Source organism: Vicugna pacos, chromosome 1 (genome assembly GCF_048564905.1).
Source record: "Vicugna pacos chromosome 1, VicPac4, whole genome shotgun sequence".
NCBI classification, from domain to species: Eukaryota; Metazoa; Chordata; class Mammalia; order Artiodactyla; family Camelidae; genus Vicugna; species Vicugna pacos.
Window position 1 is genome coordinate 121479954 of NC_132987.1, and position 18772 is coordinate 121498725.

An 18772-nucleotide genomic window follows, 5' to 3' on the forward strand; every position below is an offset into this window, starting at 1 on the left:
AAGGGAGCTGAGCGTTAAGGGCTTGTCGGACCCTGAGCTGTGATGATGGTGTCCAGCCCCGCAGTCCGGCTTGGAGCCCGTGCCCCACCTGGTGCCGGGCCTCGGGGTGCGGGGTCCCCGCAGCCGCGGGGAAGTGGGGCTCCTTCTCCAGGCTTGGGTCCCACAGGGCCCGCTCTGCCGTGCTGCCGGCCTGGCAAGCATTTCCCTTTTCTCTCGGTGGCAGTTTTATATCTGGCGTCAGCTCTGTGTGACGCCAGGTGTGACCAGCCTTTGTGGCAGGAGCTTTTTCTCTTACTTCTCTCACCGTGTTATCCTTCTCTCTGGATGGAGTCGATTGGTTTTAATTCTTAAAAAATTCAGCGGTGCCTGCGGAGCTCGTGGCAACGATCTTGCTGGGCTTGGACTCGTCGGGGAGGCAGAGGCACCTGCGAATGCGAGAGCTGGGGGTTTCCAGGGCATCCGGTTGTACAGTGAAGGACTTAGGAGCCCGAGGGCTGCAGTGACCTGCTCAAGGTCCGAGCCAAGGCTGGGGCCCGGCCGTCGGACTCCTGGTCCATGACAGAGACCCTGGGCCACTCCAGTAAAGTCCAGGGAAGACTCTTCCTCCCAGAGTAAGTTGCAGCCGCACCAAGTCCACATAGGGTGCTGCGGCAAAGCTTGGCCCTGGGATTGGAATAGTATTACACCCCCCACACAATTATTTCAAAGAAAGAAGACAGAGAAAGAGAGCTTCGTAATCCTTAGAAGAAAGGCCATGAGTGAATCCATAGCAGTATTTTTTTTTTAATGGAGGAACTGGGGATCGAACCCAGGACCTTGTGCCTGCTAGGCAAGTGCTCTACCGCTGAGCTCCACCCTCCCCCACAGCAATATTTTTAAGAAGGAGATGTCAGGCATTGCGTCTTTAAGATTCTTGAGCTTGAGGATTGCCAGGCATTGAATATGGTGTTTACAAGAAAACATCTTGTATTTTCAATTGTAGTTACGTTTTCACCGTATGATTAACGATGTCTTTGGAGCAAAAAAAAAAAGAGGCTGTGTAATAGATTCCTAGCAGAGAACACGGCTGTGAGAGGGACCGTCCTCGGGGGAGGAAGCGCACCCCACGGGTAATTCCACTGGCTTCTGACACGGTGATTACTTTCCCTCAAGGAATTCACTCACGTAGCGTCGGCTGATGGGACAAATGATTTGGAACAATATGGCCCTTGGTGTCGTCACACCAACTATTGTGTCCAGGGACTTCGGGAACAATGCGGTTTAATTGTCCTCGCTCAGCCCTGTGTGACTGACTTCTGAGAGCAGCCTCTGCTTCCTGTAAGGCAGGCCCTGTGCTGGGTCCTTTGGTCCACTGGGCTCTGAGACCAATTCCGTGCTTCCAACATGTGGGGTACATGAGGTTCAGAGACTGTACCCCAGGTCCCAGGAGCAGAGGAGGCGAAGGGGAAAGCAGGCCTGAAGCTAAGACCCAACAGGACACCTAGTGGCACACCACTGGGCCACCCTGGCACCTGGGCCTCACCCCCGTTTACAAAACCACTGGGGGGCACCTTGACTGCCAACTCTGACTTCTTTTCCCTTTAACTGGCCTGCTTGGATGCCAGTCACCTCTGTCTTCTATGGGGACCCGTAAACAGGTGCCCTGGTCCTTTGGAGAGCTTAGCGCCCGCCCCCCACCGTGGAGGGCAGGCTGTTGCCTGGTGTGCTCCACACGCACAGGTGATTCCTAGGCATTAAATACCCCTCCCCAGGTGGCCTGTGAGTTGAGAACAAAAGTAATCCGAGCTGGGGCTTTGCAGTTTTCTTTACCCCTCGTCAGCCAGGCTGTTGTCTCAACACGGCAGCAACGCTCGGATGGAGCAAGACCGCAGCCCCTGCTCTGCAAGCAGACCCGGCAGCACCCCCGCCAGGCGCCAGGACGGGGTTGGACATCCTGGGCGGCTCCTCATCGGATTATCTGTATTGGTTTGCTTCTGAGCTATCAAACTGCATTTGCACACCCTTCTCAAATTGAAGTTTGCTTTCTCTTAATTTCCAGAGCGATTTCATGAGGCCGGCCAGCAATGACAGGCTGGCTCAAATGAGAAGAATGTACCATTAAAATCCCTTTCAGGAATTCCATTAAGAGAAGATTGGCTTCCAACCAAGCCCTGGGCGACTTGCTCTAACAGGCTGGGACAGGGATGGGAAGGGAAGGCCGGTTAAAGGAAGACTGGAGAAAGCCCAGAGCAGCCAGCGGGGCGGCTTCAGGGCGGGCTGCTCTGGTGCGAAGGCGGGGATGTATTTCCCTAGCACGAGTGAATGACTTTTGTGCTCCTGGGGGACCCTCATGTGAAGGTGGGCTTTCTTTGTGGTACAAAAGGAAATTGCTTTTAATACTCTGTCTTTGTCTTTATTTGAGGCTGTGGCTGGTCCTTCAGTGCTTTGTGGCGAACATGAACTCTGCTTGCAAGGCTCTGTGCTTGAGTGAGGCTAGGGCGTCACACAGGGAGCCCCGTGACCCAGGTCGCCAGATGGCTGGAGAGCTCCTCCCTTCCCCTCTGGGGCCAGTTCTCAGGTTCTCGGTGGCTCCCTGGGGCAGGAGGCAGGTCACCCACTCAGGCCCCTTTGGTGATGAGGTCTTCTGGAATAGTTCTGATCCTCTGCCTTTCGGGCCCCGAAAGAGGCTTTGAAAAACTGTGGAGGATGGGCAGACTCCCATGACAGATGAATGCAGCGTGACCACATACAAAACCAAAAGGGTCTGCTAGCTCACAGGCAGAACTTTAATATCTGAGCGGTCTCGGCTCCCCTTCTCCAGCCAGCACATCCTACCCGCCTTGGAGCCCTCTGTGTGGAAGCCAAGCCATCATCATCTGGACCTGGAATCAGAGGTGCAGGGTCCAGGTGTGGCGCCGGTAGGCTGGGCAGCCCTGGTAGACAGGGCACAGGCGGCCCCGCCAATCTTGGCATTGAAGTCTCCTCTTCTTTGCTTCAGTGTCGGGCCACCTCTGTCACCTTCCGATTGGCAGTCTCCATATTCGGGCACACTGATACTCTACCATTTTTCTGGAGAGTGTGCCTGGCCATCTGGTCTCCTCAATGTGACTTTGCAGGACTGTGCTCTGCTCAGTGGTGAGTTCGTGTCACGGTGTCACTTTTTAGGACATTCTTACCACACTCATTTTCACCTGCTGGGTGGGTGCCCTCCTGCCTTCCGTTAACACCCCAAATATGCGCATGACTTGAAAATCCTACATGCTTGAATGAATGTCCTCTCTTATAAACCAGAATCTAATCGGCCAAGGCCAAGAAATAACCCACGGTGACATTTTGCTGAACGTGAAACCATTTCTTTTGTTTATAAATTGGCAGAAGAAAATGTTTAGTAACCAGACACCTGCTCTCTTTGAGTTCAGTTCTAGAATCAACAGATTGGCTTATTTAAGGAACAAAGGTAACCACGTGGGTCAGATTAAAATCATTTAGAAAGACTGCATGGGACAAACTCGGGGTCTGTAGGATGGAGGTGCATTTCCCTAAGTCGATGAAGTTCCAAAACCTTCATAGGAAAGCTTGCTGTCATATAAAATCTATCTCGTACTAAAAAAAAAAAAAAAAAAAAAAAAAAAAAAAAAAAAAACTACAAACCAAAACTAAACGAAACTAAACTAAACCAAAATCTATCTGGCACTGAGTGATTTTGTCCACAATTTGAGAAGAGGCACCAGGAGGAGCTTTCAGAGTCGAGGACGGAGGCTGCTGAGCCTGCAGCAGCCCAGCATGGCCCACAGCCACCAGCTTTACTTCCCACTTTGTCAGCTATGTTGTTGTTCATCACCTTTGTGCTGTGGGATAAGTGGCATTCAGTGTCAAAATTAAGACATGCCAGAGTGACTTCATGACTGCGATTATGTCCAACTGAGACCTACATTTAGAATCTGAATCTTGGAGCCCAAAGGGGCCTGGGAGCTCCCGCACCTGACCTCTCCCCATGGAGCCATCCCTCTTGCCCCATCCCAACCACAGGTGGCCAGCCTCTGTCTGACCACTTCCAGCAACTGAGGACTGATACCTCCCCACGTGGCCAGGTCCTTGTTTGCACAACTCTAATTCTTAGAAAAGGCTTCTTTTGAGCTGAAATCTGAATTCTAGTCATGTTCATTTGTTGATCCAAGCTCTGCTTTGCAGAGAACCCATGTACGCTTGCTATACTCTTGGTTCTTGGAAATGAGCTCACGCGTTGGAAGGAAAAACGCTTAACCAGGTACAAAACAGCAACCTGGTGCCTCAGGACCCAGGGATCCCTGGAAAGGAGGAAAGAGCACGTGGCTCTTGGGGGAAATGAGGCTGGAGTCCTGCTTTGGGAGTAGGTACTGCCGAGGCATCCATGGGGGCAGGGCAGCAAGCAGGAGCCCCTGCTGGAATGTCCTTGTTCTCGGCTGTAAACTGTCAAGGGTGGAGATCAGTGGAAGAGCAGGGTACAAGTCACTCTTTCTGTTTCTTTTACTGTCATAAGGCAAAAGTCCCTTGCCTGGATATCTCAACCACCAATCTTGAAAGTGAATCTTTTAGGAGTTTTATGGGGGATTTCTCAGTTGTTATTTCTTCCTTCCCACTTTCTGGGGAGCAGTGGTTATTTTTTAATTAAAAATGCCTGTTTACTGAGAAAATGCTGTTTGCTTTGGCACATGGCATCAGTAAGTGCTCATGGGAAAGCCACGGGGCATTGTCAGCATGGCCCTCACACAGGAGGGAAGGAGGGCTAGAGGGAGGCAGCCCTCGGATTCTGGATTAGACCTCAAGCCTTAACCACCTGCCTCTCAACCAGATGCGTTCAGAACTCTTCCCCCTTTGTCATTTCGCAGGCCCCCCCAAGATGAGCTGTTTTTCTCATCTCTTTTTCACCCACGACGTACACAACCCCAGATGGAGGTACCACAAAAGCCTCCCCACCTCCTGAGGAAGTGGGCACCCAGATTTCCTTCCTGGGCTGGGCTGGGGGCAATGTTGGCCTGCATTCTGGATTAGAACTCTGTCCACCTGGCTGGGGACTGTGCCGGAAACCTCTGCTCGTCCTCACCCTCTAGGACGGAGTAATCGGGCCCCGGCCCTCCACCCCCACCGAAGTTCCGTCCAAGGGCGACAAGCCTGGCTGGTCTCCAAGGGGCGAATTCATTCTGGCCAATTTTCACCTGCACGCCCTGGGGTAGGTGGGGCTTTGGCCGGTCAGGTCGACTGAGATGGGTCTCTTCCGCCGGCTTTAAATGTGGAGTAAAACCCATCTCTTATCTTGGCTCGGGCAGATGCTGACTCTGCAGGCCTGGGGCCCAGGGTGACGTCTGCGCTGTCCCCGCCGGGCGGCTGGGGCGCACCTTTCCTCAGAGGTAGAGCCGGCTGCGTGTCTGGCGCAGGCTTCCTGGAGGTTCCCGTGTTCCTCGGCAGCCCTAAACTCTGAATGGTTGGAGGAGATGAGCACCGCGGGGCTGGGCCCCTCCCGCGCGTAGGTGCGAGCCCCGCAGGTGAGCCCTGCTGCGCGTGCGCAGTGGCCGCCGCCCGCCGCCGCCGCCGCCGCCGCCCGCCCCGGGGTTACTCCCGGTCAATGCTCGCGGGTAACCTCGGCGGCGCCGCGCGATTGGCTGCGCGCGGGGCGCTGTTGCTAAGCGTGCGTGGAGGATGCCGAGCTCCCGGTCCGGATGCTGCGGCCTCTGCCGGCGGGTGGGGGCCTCCGCCTCCCTCGGTCTGCGGCTGCCCTGTGCACATCGGACCCCTGGGCGTTCAAACCCCGCTGCGCCGCCCCAGATCCGACCAACACCTGTGCCCAGAAAATGTTAGAACCTTTCCCACAGCCTAATTTTACCCTGGAGACGTCACTAAAATGCATCTGATGAATGGAGATTTTTTTCCCCAGATGACTATTATTTTGATGTCTGTATAAGCGTAACTGGGAGCCTCCACTGGAGCAGGAAGAGCACGCGGATATCTAGCCAGGCTGTCCTCAGGAAAGCGGTGGCGTCCTGGGTGGCGTCTTCGTCCTTGTCGCTTCCCTCAGTAGCTGGGAGCGGGGCGGGCTTCGTGAATTTTCCAGATGTCTCTTTAAAGTGGAAGGTAGGGCCATCAGGTCAGATGCTCACATTTTCTGCGAGACAAACAATATCTTTCTTGTTTTGCTTTGTTTAGTTTGTTTAGTTCAGTGGTTGAAGGAATGGGAGGGAGGGCCTCCTGGGTTGGGCCAAGCAGGTTGAGCCGTCAGCGTTTAAACATGACCAGGGTGGCTTGTGGAATCCTGGAATTTCCCTTAGGAGTCTGAGTGGCAGGTCCAGTAAGTGGGCTGGAGCCCAGCGGGTCAGTCACGCTGGGAGCCTGCCGCCTCCTGCTCGCTGCTGACTCGCTCCGGCCCGGGTGTGTTAGGCAGGCTCCGGGAAATAGCAGCTGGACTTCACGTGTGTTTTCTGTAGCATCCAGTACACGTTGTGTGTGTGTGTGAACCCACAAATGTGGTAATAAATATAAACATGATTTCTACCAGCTGAGGCTCCATTCTAACCCCTCAAAGTCCTGGGACGCCTTGGTGGGATCGGAGGCACACTTTGCCCCTCCCTGGGGACCAAAGTCTTCTCTGGACACCAGCCTGGTCTAATCCCTGTGGACTGAATTTTGGTGAGTTATGAAGCATTAAACACCATCACTCATACGGTTCCTGAACAAACACAAGGAGCCCAAGAGCTAATGACTGTTCTCAAAGTCTTGGATTTTAGCTGGTTGCTCATTTGATTTTGTGATTGTGGAGTTGGCATTTTTGTAAACCTACCTGGAGATGCTGGTTCTCGAATCTCCAAGACTCACCCACCTGCAGGTGGGATGCAGGAGGCAGAGATGGTGGTGAGTAGCTTTAGCACAGTAAATTCCCTCCTGTGTGAAACCTTTCAGAAAAGGAGGAAAGGCACATTTCCGATGGCTGAGATGTTCCATCACTACAAACAATAACAGTGCTTGTCTGCCAAGAACAGACTAGATACAGAAGCTGATTGAAAAGTCGGAAGCCCTTACGTTTAGTCTGACATTTCATCAGAGTCCCCCTTAAGATTTGCAAAGGAAGCTTGTGGGTTTCCTGTTTCTAAAGACCTGCATATCGGCCTGTCCAGAAAATGGTTATGTCCTGAATGGTATGAGAGGAAGCTGTCTAATCATGTGCTCCTTGTCACGGCCCCTGATGGGTCACAGATGTGCCCTGTGCCCCGATCCAAACCATGCCCCCTCCTCGTCTCTGATTCTTGTCTGGCTGAGAGAGGAGGACAACTGTCATCTCGTCAGTTCCTCTCTTCATAGGAGCATCTGTGCCTCTTGGCTTCAGAATTGGATACGTCTCTATGATGTAAATCTCAAGGTGCTCAACCTGGCTGAAAGTCTCTCTGTGGGAGGGACTCCCTTCCTACCTGTGTCCCAGCCTCTCTTCTCCACAGTCACTCCTTGTGGGCCAGCAGGTGGCACTGCCTTCTGAGAAAGGGGTCTGCTCACTCAGTATCTGTGTGTTCTCTCTGGACCACGCCCTCTGCCCGGAACCCACCTTGCCTCCACAGGCAGGTGTCGGGGGAAGCCTGCCTTCGTTCGGGCTTACCTCTGGGGCCAGGGTCCTTCCTGGATACCTCCCTCCCCTCTGCCTACTACCATGGCACTCAGTGCACATGATTTTATGTTTTTCTTTCTCTGAGCCTCTAAATACGGGCTGTGTCAGTCACCTCCATCCCTGCTGCCCAGCCCCAGACCTTGTGCGGAGTCGGCACCCACTAAACATCTGCCAAATGACTGAGATAACAAAAGCCCAAACCACTGTTGAAGAGCCAGAGCCTGGAGGAGATACAGTGCTTTGCTCGTCCCTCTCTGTGTTGAGCCCATGAGCCATTTCTGAGTAACAGGTGGAAAGTGGTTTCTAAGGCCTGCTTCCTTGGGTCAGCCCAACCCCTGGCCTCAGCAACCGCATCATGGACGGGCAGGCGGAGAGCCTGGATTCTGAGTCAGGTGGCCTGCTTTTGAATCTTGGCTTCACATGGTTTGGAGCCTCGGTTTTCTCATCTGCAGAATGGGGCTGATACGAGTGCCAGTCTCAGAGGGGCAGAGTCGGGCAGTGGCTGCGATCCACTTACATCAGGGGCTGGCACACAGTGGGGCTCAGGTCTTTCTAGTGTGTGGGTCAAAGTTTGCTGAAGGGTTGGTTTTTGGGTTCTTGGCTTCATTAAGCATTTTACTTACAAATCATCATTATCATCCGTAACTTACCCAGTCTTCCCAGCATCCCCGTGGGAGGGTTTTCTTACCACTCCCCTGTGGCTCAGATCGGTGAAGTCCATCGTCCACTTGCCCAGACAGCACAGAAGCGCCGTCCCTTCCACAGAAACTGGGAATCTTTCGTCCAGATGCCCGGAGCTCCCAGCCCTCAGGCAGCCGGTAGTCTTCGAGGAGATGTTCTCTGAGAATTTCTATACCATTCTTTCTCTAAGGTGCCTTGGGTTTCCTGCTCATGGCAACAATTAGGACTGAATCAACCGAGTGTTTTAGACATGTGAACCCTTGCCTGTTGTTAGGACGTATGTGCCTCCGTGGATTAGCTAGGCAGAGGTTTCCTCTCTCTGAGAGGTCGTCAGGAACTTCAGGTCACTGACTGAGGAGGGTAGCTTCCTTGAGACATTTACGTGGAAGCACCTACCCTTGTAAGTTACTGGGTGGAAACGTCCACAGTTGGTACAAAGCTCTCAGCAACATCATGCTTTAGAACTTGGCCCAAGGGTGAGGTTTGTGTGGGTTACCCTAGGAGGTGAGGTTTGTGTGGGTTACCCTAGGAGGATGAGAGATTTTATCAGGCGCTGCACATTTTTGTCAGGTGGCTAGATTTTCACACCTGAAAATTAAGGCTGTTGTGCCCGCTGCTTGCAGTGGTGGCCGTGGGGGCATCGGCGGTGAGCCGCTGTCTCCGCGTGGCAGCGGCACTGCTGGGGTGTGAGTGCTGCTCTTGGACGTGCGGATATTTAACGTGAGATCCCATTGGCTGTAGTTTCGTAGAAAAAGCATTTTCCTTCCTTTGCAGTAATTCTGAATTAATGTGTGGCAAGAAGGAGGTTATGATGAATTGAGTTACACATGGGGCTTAGTTAAAATTTCCTTTTTCCTCTGTTTAAGAAAATGATTCTCGGTCTGCACCTGTTAGCAACGTGCTCTCAGTGGAGGAGGGGCTGGGTGGGAATACGGCCTCTGGAGTAAAGGAGTCTGGGTTCAAAGCCTGGCCCCACCAGTCACTAGCTGGGCGGCTGGGGGAGGGCCATAACCTCCCTGTGAAAAGGGAAGAACAATAACAAACCCATTTTACTGGACCAGATAACTTGATAGATATGAAGCTCTGTGCCCAACACGCGGTGTCTAATAAATGTCGCTACAGTCCTTATGAAGGGTGTTACGTGTGATGTAATATAATAATAACAGCCTGGAGCCAATAGGATGGATCAGAGCCTTTGGTTCCCATTCTAAAAGTAATTTAGGGGTGAAATCCGAGGACTTAGAGGTAAAAGGAGTGCAGTGGGTAAAGGCAGGCCTAGCTCAGTGGTACAGCGCATGCTTAGCATGCACGATGTCCTGGGTTCAATTCCCAGTACCTCCATTAAAAATTGAAAAAAAAGAAAGAAAGAAAAGGAGTGGATACTGCCCAGTTACGGTGCATGTTGACTTAGCTGAGCGATCCCTGGGCACAGGGGAGGAGGGGGAGGCATTTGGGACATTCTCAAGGTCACTGGGCTGTAAGCCTTGTGTTAGACGGAGGGTCCAGCCCCGTGTGCCCGTCTTGGGTGGCGAGGCCCCCCTAGGTAGAGGAGGAGGGTGGTGGTGGGACCTGCCTTGCCGCGCCCCCACCGCCTTGTTGGGCGTGGCCTCCACGTCGTCAGCGGGGAAATCCTGGCTTCGAGAAGTGTGAGCAGTAAGTGCAGATTTCCCGCGAGGGCCACTTGGACCCCGGGCTCCCGTTCAGCCTGACTGACCCCAGGCTCCTCCTCTCTGCCCTGCATCCTGTCAAAAGATCCCTTGACCTCCCAGGTCCATGGGCACTGTGAATGACTGGGAACACTGAACTGTCTGCTGCTTTCACACTTGTGCCAAGGAGCGTTGTTCTCTCCAAGAACAAAGCAGTGTCATGGGAGGGGATGTGATGAGCTTGGAGCCCGCAGGCAGGGCTCAGGCCTGGCCCAGATTCCACCTGCTGTGCATCTTTGGGGACGGCAGACGCCCGTGACAAGTGCGCACCGTGTCCGCTCATGCGAGATCGAGAAGGAGGCAGGCAGTGCAGGGTGAATCTGCTGCTCTGTGACTTTGTCGGCACTGTGGGGCACGGGGAGTACCTGGGCAGACTCTCCAGAGGGAGTTGGGGACCACAAGTCTGGAATGGCCGGGAAGGAGCAGGTGGATGCCTGGAGGTTTATAACTCTGACTCTGGAGGACTTGTTCTTAGAGCACTGCCCACATTCAGAAGTGACTGCCTCTCAGGGCGCTGAGCCAGGCCTCTGGGCTAGGCCACCAGGTTTCCTGAGAACCTTCCTTCACGTGGCATCAGTGAGCTAGCTGTGGACTGAAGCGGGGGTGGGGGTGCACACCAGAGCTGCCCTTCTGGGGGGAATTTGAAAATCCAAAGGGCTTTGATCATTTTATACTGTTTCTTAAACGATTCCATTGTATGAAGACGCCCCATGGTGCTTGGATCACTTGTGTTACAAATGTGCCTCCCAGGGAGGGTATGGAAGAAGGAGATGAGTTTCTAAGAAACAGGCGGTGGGGGTGGGCCAGTGAAGTTTTGTTTTATTTTAAGCAAAATTATCAGAGCATGTGTCATTCTTACTACTGTATTTTGACTTTCATCATTTCTATTAGGGAATATTGCCTTTTTTTAAAAAACTATGCTGTAAGATGGGAGGAAGGTGGTTAGCAACTAAAGGCAGAGATGCCTGGTACCCAGGACCCAGTGGTAAATCATAGACAAGAAGGGGGGTCACCGCCGGGAGGATGCTGGCCTCTCAGGGGCCCTCGCCCTTTGGTGTTTCACGCCTCTGGCATCCACACTGCGTTCAGAGCTGGGGAGGGTGCAGCCGCCCGGCTTGTTTCTGCCCCTGGAAGCTGAAGCGGCAGGAGGCTGTCACAGTGAGCAGTGGTCCCACACCGAGTGAGCACCAGAGTGACCTGGAGGGGGATGGGGCCCCCTGCCCTGCCCCGAGGGTCTGCTTCAGCGAGTCTGGGGCAGGCGAGCCTAGGCATGTGCCGTGTTAGGTGACACTGATGCCAGCCCGCTCTGAGACCCACAGGGATAAAGCAGGAGGAGCTGGTGGCCACTTGAGAGCCACACCGGACCCTTGAAAGGCTGGAGCAGGAAAGGCCCTGCCCGCACAGCCGGCTTCCCTGGGGACGGGCGTGTGTGCCACGGGTGCGGGCGCTGCTCTGGGAGGGACGTGGGGCCGGGCACAGTCTTCTGAGCCCCCCTCCATGGACTTGGGAGCCTGGAGACCCCTCCCCACCACAGCAACCCGTAAACGTTCACCATCCCCCAGGGCGTCCTATGGGACAACAGGCTTCCCGCCGCAGGGTGTCAGGGCCAGGATGCCTGGAGACAGCACTTCATGTTTTGTCATTTGAGAGAGTGCAGACTGTATTTTTACCTTCCTCTGATCCAGAGAACCATGTGATAGGTATTCCAACTCCCTCCACCAGTGTGTGTGCGTGTGTTTGTGTGCATATGTGTGTGCATGTCTGTGTGCACATGTGTGCATGTCTGTGTGCGTATGTGTGTCCATGTGTACGTGTGCACACGTGTGCATGTCTGTGTGTATGCATGCACGTTTGTGCTTGTGTGCATGTGTGTGTGTGCGTGTGTGTTTATGCTCCCTACTCCGCAATATCACCTGTCTGTGTGGGATAAACAAGAGAAGGTGTCCTTCTGTCAGTATGTGAAAGCCGCCAAGGCCCCAGGTAAAGCTGCTCTGACCTCCGTCACCGTCTGACGGATCCCCGGGCAGCTCCTCCGTGAAATCTGGGGAGGGGCTGGAGTGAAGCACCGCCCAGATGGCCAGGGGCGGCAGGAGCCGAGGGAGCTCAGCTCTAACCTGGCTGTCCCCTTTCCTCGTCTGTCACCCCTCCTGATCGTTGACTAAAAGAAAAATTGCTCTCTTTTGGGTAAAACAGCACAGAAAGCAGGAACACCACTCGCAGAGGCTGGAGCCGGAGGCCAGGCTGGGCGGGGGAGCGCGGCCGGAGCAGCGCCGGGCTGGGGGGCGGCCCGGCGGCCGCGGGCCGCTGGCCGGCTCCCTGTTCGCCAGTCCGGCGGTGCATCCGAAAGCCCTCAGACGGCTGCCGTCTCGTGCACCCATTCCTGACGTCTGACGTGCCGTGTTGTCTCACTTTCGAATCCTCGCGCTCTTTTTGGCAAAGAACTGGCGCCTCTTCCTTGCCTCACAGATGGTAGATCCTGAATTGCTGAGATCGTAACTCATGAATTTTAAAAATCATACTTGGACCCAGAGGCGTCCTAGTGGTCAGAACGTCGGCTGGCGGTGGGGAGGCTTCTCGCTTCTGTGCGGAAGGGAGGGCCTGTCTCCATGGAGCCCGCTTCCCCCACACAAAATAACCGAGTCGCCCAGAAGCTGGGAAGACACTGCTGAGAGCCGCCTGGACCTCACCCCTGGGGAAGCCCTTTCACGTTCCAAGCGATGCCAAGCAGAAGTGACCCCAGCTTGCTGGAGGAATTTGAGGCCCAGAGAGGGCTGCGGACCTGTGAGAGTCGTGCCGGAAGAGGAGGGGACAGCCAGAAATGTGGGCTCCAGCATTTCCCACCTCACTTGCTGAGGGTGACCTCCAAGTCAGGCGACCCTGAGCCCAGTAGGTCCCCATCCCCCCGTCACTGGCCCGGGTCTGCCTCCCAGGTGCCTCCTGCAATCCAGCCCCGTCCTAGGAGCTGAGATCTGGAGGGCGTTGGCCGCCCCAAGCTTTGCACCGGAGGGTGTAGGATGAAGCACGCTTCAGGAGCAGAAGACTTCTGAAAGTCCGTAGACAGAAGAAGCAAAGAAAATGGTATTTACACAGAAGCTTGTGCCTTTCTGTTATCTTGTGGATGAGCCTCTTTCATAAGGAAGATGTTGTTTGGGGGTTTTGTAGTCATAAAACATGAAAGAACTGGAAGTCGCATTCTCCCCAGGTGACCTGAGGCACTCGGGCCGGATGAAGGGCCCAGTCGGTGAGGGAAACAGGGCCTCTTAACCTTAGTTTGCTTCTCGACATTGCCATTGCCTGGACGAAGCACTCTGGCGGACGCTGGGGTCCTCTCATTTGCAAGCTGGGCCGCACGCCCTGCAGTCCGGCGCAGACGAACTGGCCAGCTGGGGGACAGATGGCAGAGCAGACAAAGACCAGCTGAGTCCCCTTGTGTGAAGGAGGCATGGGTGGGAGGGGGGCAGGCAGGTGGGAGGGAGGTCAGGGCAGGGACGAGATTGGCTCAGGGGAGGTGAGGCCAGGCGGGTGGGGACTAAATTCAAGGCCAGCCTCTGGAGGGAACCAGGTGATTTGGCATTTTCCCGTTTGTTCCTGAGCTCTGCCCTTTCTCCAACGCACTTCCACATCCAAGTGACTTGGTGGAGCTCTGACGATCAGCAGATGGGGCTCAAGGTGGGGAAAGCGCTGGTAAGACGAGACACCTTGCCTGAGATCCCTCTCCCATGGAATGTTCTGGAATAAAACCAGGAACTATGGCCCTGTGCAGGAGCATCTCGGAGAGGCCAGGACAGTGGGGATACCTGGTACTGGAGGAGGCAGCTGGTCTGGGCGGTGGGAACAGGAGTGGACAGGAGCGATGGCCAGGGGGGCGGGAGGTCGCTGCCCCATCTCTGAGCGGCTCACTGGCTCCCTGCCTCAGCGCACATCAGCTTCCAGACGTGTGAAGCCAGGAACTGGATTTGCCATCCACGCACTGTGGGGCTTTCTATAGGGGCTGCTGTTATGTATAAGGTAGTTTCTTAAGGGGAAACATAACCATCACTGGATATAAAATAGCTTTTAAAGGGAAGGACTGCTATCGAGTCATTTTTCACCCAAGATACTGGCAAAATAACACAGCTATTCTAATAATTTATCTGTGAATGAACATTTTCATAACGTAAGCTCAGTCCGGTGGGAAAAGAGTAAATGGAGCTGCTTTGGCTAAGAAAAAAAGATCCCAGCCACACGGTCATAAAGGGGTGAAGCACCATTCCATGCGCTTTTCAGTTTCTTTTTCATAAACTTGCCTTACAGGAAGGAAGAGATGTAATTTCAAGACACAGTTCATAGGCCTATATTTGTGCTTGTATGTGTTAATACATTCATGTATGATTATATTTATATGTGAGTATTTTTTTTTTAAGTTAAGAGAAGGAGATAAAGAGCCCTGTAGGCCAGGCTTCTCATTTTACAGGTTGGAAAACAAAGTCCCAAGTTGAGAGATTTTTGGGTTAAGAATCTAAATTTGTGTTGTTTGTGCATTTACTTGTTTTGTTCTGAGAGGGCAATACATTGATGATTTTACTGTCAATACGAAAGCCTCGTGTAACCAGATTAGGATAAGCTTAGGAAAAAATCAGACATCTACAGTTACAACAGAGCCACCCCACTGTAGACTTGACTGTGATTTTAAAATTACACTGGGGCAGCCCTGTACCTCAGATTAGACAGGAACGCATGAGGTAAGGACACGCAGGATCATCAACTTCGAAGAAGCAATTTCTAGCTGCTCTTTTCCCAATTCTTGTTGAATTTCTTTCTTCTTTCTTTCTTTCTTTCTTTTTCCTTTTTCATATTCTTTTCCATTAAGGGCTGTACAGATACTGAATCTCGTTCCCTGGGCCGCACAGAAGACATTTGTTTTTTAATCTATTTTTATATACGATGGTTATCTGCTTCCTTCTTAATCTGAGTCATTTTCAAGGTAGAAAATGTTTGAATTTTGTTTTCCATTTTCATTCTACTTGCCATTCAACAAATTTCGGTGTTAATTACCTGTTATAAGCAGAGTCTTTTTGCTAAGTCTTGGGCGGGGGTGGAAGCGAGAATGACACAGCGCCCTCAGCGAGCTCCTCTTCCCCACGGGCAGTGGCTGCTGTGTGGAGGAGAGCTCGGGGAATGGGGGCGGGGGCGGGCGATCTGGGAAGTGGCGGGGCACAAATGTAGTCGGCAAAGAAGCAGGGGGATGGTGACGGGATGTCCAGTGGGAACAGAGGCAGCCCAGCCCGGCTGGCAGGCAGGCTCTTAGAACAGAAGGGATGGGAGCCGCCGGAAGGGCCCTGCTGAGGCCCTGGCTGCGGTGTTGAGATTTGGGTACTGGAAGAGGTCAGTGGTACCCAGTGATGAATGTGGACTTTCAGAAGCTGCCCAACCAGGGTGCAGGGCGCCTGGGAGGAGAGAGGCTGGAGGCCCATAAAGGGTGTTTCACCACCACTGGGGTGAGTGAGACTCGAGCGAGACAGTGAGGTCTTGGGTTGAATGGTGACCCTGGAAAACGATGCGTCCTTGTTCCAAACCCATAACCTGGAAATGTGGCCTTGCTAGGAGTAAAGGTCTTTGCAGATGTTGCTAGGTTAGGGATGTGGAAGTGAGGTCATCCTGGATTAGGTGGACTTGAAATGCAAGGGCAAGTTCTCAGGAGAGAAGGGGACAACGTGGGAAAAGCACAGAGTCACAGGGGAGAAGGCGTGTGCAGACCGAGGCAGAAACTGGAGACGTGCCAACAGGCCAGGGAAGGCCTGGAGCCACCGAGGCTGGAAGAGGCAGGAAGGACCCTCCCCTAGAGCCTCAGAGAGAGCCCGGCCCTGCTGACACTTTGATATCAGACTTCTGGTCCCCGGACCTGCAAAAGAGTATGCTTCTGTTGTTTTAGGCAACAAACTTTGTGGTAACTTATTGAGACGGCCCCAGGAAACTATTAGGAAAGAAAAGGAAGGACCACCATTTTGGAAAGAACCTCACTATGGGGCTGCGGTGCGGACGTGGACGGAGGAAGCTCCTCAGGCGGCCGCGGGGAGTGGGAAGGGCTGTGGTCCCTGAAACGTACTTGGCTTTATGAAACCGAGTCGAGGATGCGTGCGCTCTGTGGTCCGACACTTTCACTCCCACGCGCATACGGTGCTCTTAGCAGTTCCGTGTTTTTCATAATCACACAAGAGACTGGAGGAAAGGAATCTGGAGAAGAATATATATATGCATACATATATATATGTAAACTGAACCACTTTGCTGTACACCTGAAACTAGCAGCACATTGTAAATCAACTATTCTTCAATTTAAAAAGGAGAGAAAGAAAGACTGGAGACAACCAAATGCTCATTGAAAGAAAACTGAAACGAGTCACTAACGCAGGCTGGCTGCACACGGCCAGCATCACAGAGCAGCGACAGTGAGCGAGCACGGGGTGGCGTCAGTAAGAACACATCTCACGGACAAAATAACACTGAGCAGAAAACAAAAGCAATTGTTGGAATGCTCCCAATATGGCGCCACTTATATAAAGTCCAAAAGCAGGCAAATTTTATCAAAATTATTTACGGATAAATACAAACGGCATACAATAGAGAGAAAAATAAGGGAATAATGAAATTCAAGACAGTGGTGACATTTGGGCTGAGGAGGGGACTGAGATCAGGACGGACGTGGCGTGTGTGTTCATTTATTTTTCCTTCCTTAAACCTCACAAACGTGCCATCTGCGTTGGAGAGTTGACCGTGAGTGGACTTGGAGCCAGACTGCTTGGGTTAAATTCTGGCCTCCCACCTATTAGCCGTGGTACCTTGGGAAAGTCATTTTGTCTCTGTGCCTCAGTCTCCTCATCTATAAAATGACGAGAAGTTAGAGTATGCGCCTCGTGGGGCTAGCTCACGGGGCAGCTCCGCACAGCGCCCGGCGCGTGCACCCGCACAGCCTCGGCCGCCACAGCCCTCGTTACACAGCGTCATCTCGTACGAGTAAGGTAGCTCGAAATTTAAAAAAGCAGGGAAGGACCGTGAAGAAATGGGAGATGGAACGAGGGAGGACCCGCAAGTGTGTGCATGTACGCCGTGGAGCATCACGTGAGTGCGCACGGGAGGGCATCGGGAGGATTCTGACTGTCGGCCTGAGCGACCGGGGACAACAGGAGACGGGGAGAAGGAGTGAAGACAGTGGGGGGGACCTGGCAGGAGCTAATGACTTCTATGCCGGCGTGTCTGCGTTCTCCTGGACGGTGCTGCTCAGGTGACTGGTGCCCTGTTGAAGGTGGATTCCCAGGGGAGACTGGGGGCCAGGCTCAAGCTGAGCTGGGACTTGGGGAAGTTTGGCATCTCTGGTCACACTTTGAAAGCATTTAAGTGGACAAAAGCCAGCTTCAGACGCAGGTCGCTCTGGGTGCTACATGGGTCTCTCTTCTCCCAAGGGCACCCATGGGTGTCCCGCACGCGAGGGTGGCTCTGGGCTCCCCAGGGGCAGGCAGCTGCACACAGTGGCACTTGGACGCTGAAGAGCTACACTCAAGCGTGCTCCTCGGAAGTGGCCCCTGAAGACGGCACTAGGGCGTCCGTGGGATGAGTGGAAGCCATTCCAGGAAACACCTCCCCCTGGCTGGCTCCCGGCTTCTCCCTGCGGCTGTTCTTGCTCCTCTGGGTCACACGTGCTATCGGCAGACAGAACACCTGTCTGTATCAGGGTCTCTCACGTGGTACCGTGAGCCGGGCCATTTCTGAGTCGCGTACTCACTGAACTGAGGATAACACGGGGTTGGTTGGTTTGTTTCCCCTGCAACTGTGCCTGTCCTTCTGTCACGCCTTGTCGCTGGCTTGGGGATTTGGTCAGGAGTGAGACTGAGGAATAGACAGCGGTGTGCGGGGGCCTGCTCATGCACCCGGGAGGAGCAGGCTTCCAGCAGGAGACCAACCAGACGATTATGGTACCCAGGCTGGCGAGCACCCACGTCGTGCCAGGCTCTGCCCCTCCGGACACACGCTGCCTCATTTACCCACCTGCAGCCCTGTGACGGAGCCGTATCGCCCTTCCCTCGCAGGTGGGGAGCCTGGGGCATCCAGGGCTCCGGCACCTGCCCAGGAGGGAGGCAGGAGTGGGAGCTGGCTGGTCTGCCCCCAGGCCTGTCGTTTTGACTCTCAAGATGATAAAATGCTGAATTGGCAAATTGAACAGCTAGATGAAAATGGCCCAGTTGCTTGGAGGCAGAAGCCATTGCTTTAGTTTCGGGCTGGTCACCAGGGCCCAGCCACATATCACATGTCCCAGCCTTCACGTCCTTCCCTTTCCTACAGCACCTGGTGGTGGAGGCCTGGGTACCCCTGATTCATGGACGAGAAAAGATGGTCACAGAGATGCATTAAGTTGCCCTAAGTCCCATGATATGCTAAGGGCAGGTTTAGGGCCTGAGCTGAGGCCAGTCACCCTATAAAGGTCTTTCTCTTCCCCAGGAGCCCTGGAGCTGGTTTGAAGAGCAAGCAGGACAAACAGGAGGGAGGACAGGGAGGGTGTTCTCGTTGGGGGCGTTTTGGGGAGACCCCAGCAGACCTGTCCTGTGTGCGGGGAAACTGAGGTAGTGGGTAGTGAATGGGAGATGGCCTAGAAGGGCCCAATTGTGGAGGGAAGGCTGTGAACCCCAGGCCTGGGCACAGAGTTGGTCCTAGAGGCAGAGGGAGGCTCCATCCACAGGGAGCCATGACAGGCTCAGAGTCCCACCCGGGAGTCCCACTGGTCCAGGAGCTGCCCCTGAGCCCGTGG

The 18772-nt window shown here is 53.8% G+C and overlaps 1 protein-coding gene across 3 annotated transcripts in view; it reads left to right on the plus strand.

Moving 5' to 3' along the window:
- The window catches only part of ABCG1 (ATP binding cassette subfamily G member 1), a 64596-nt gene that overhangs the window by 9355 nt on the left and 36469 nt on the right, over positions 1 to 18772 (plus strand). The gene's annotated exons all lie outside the window — the stretch shown is intronic.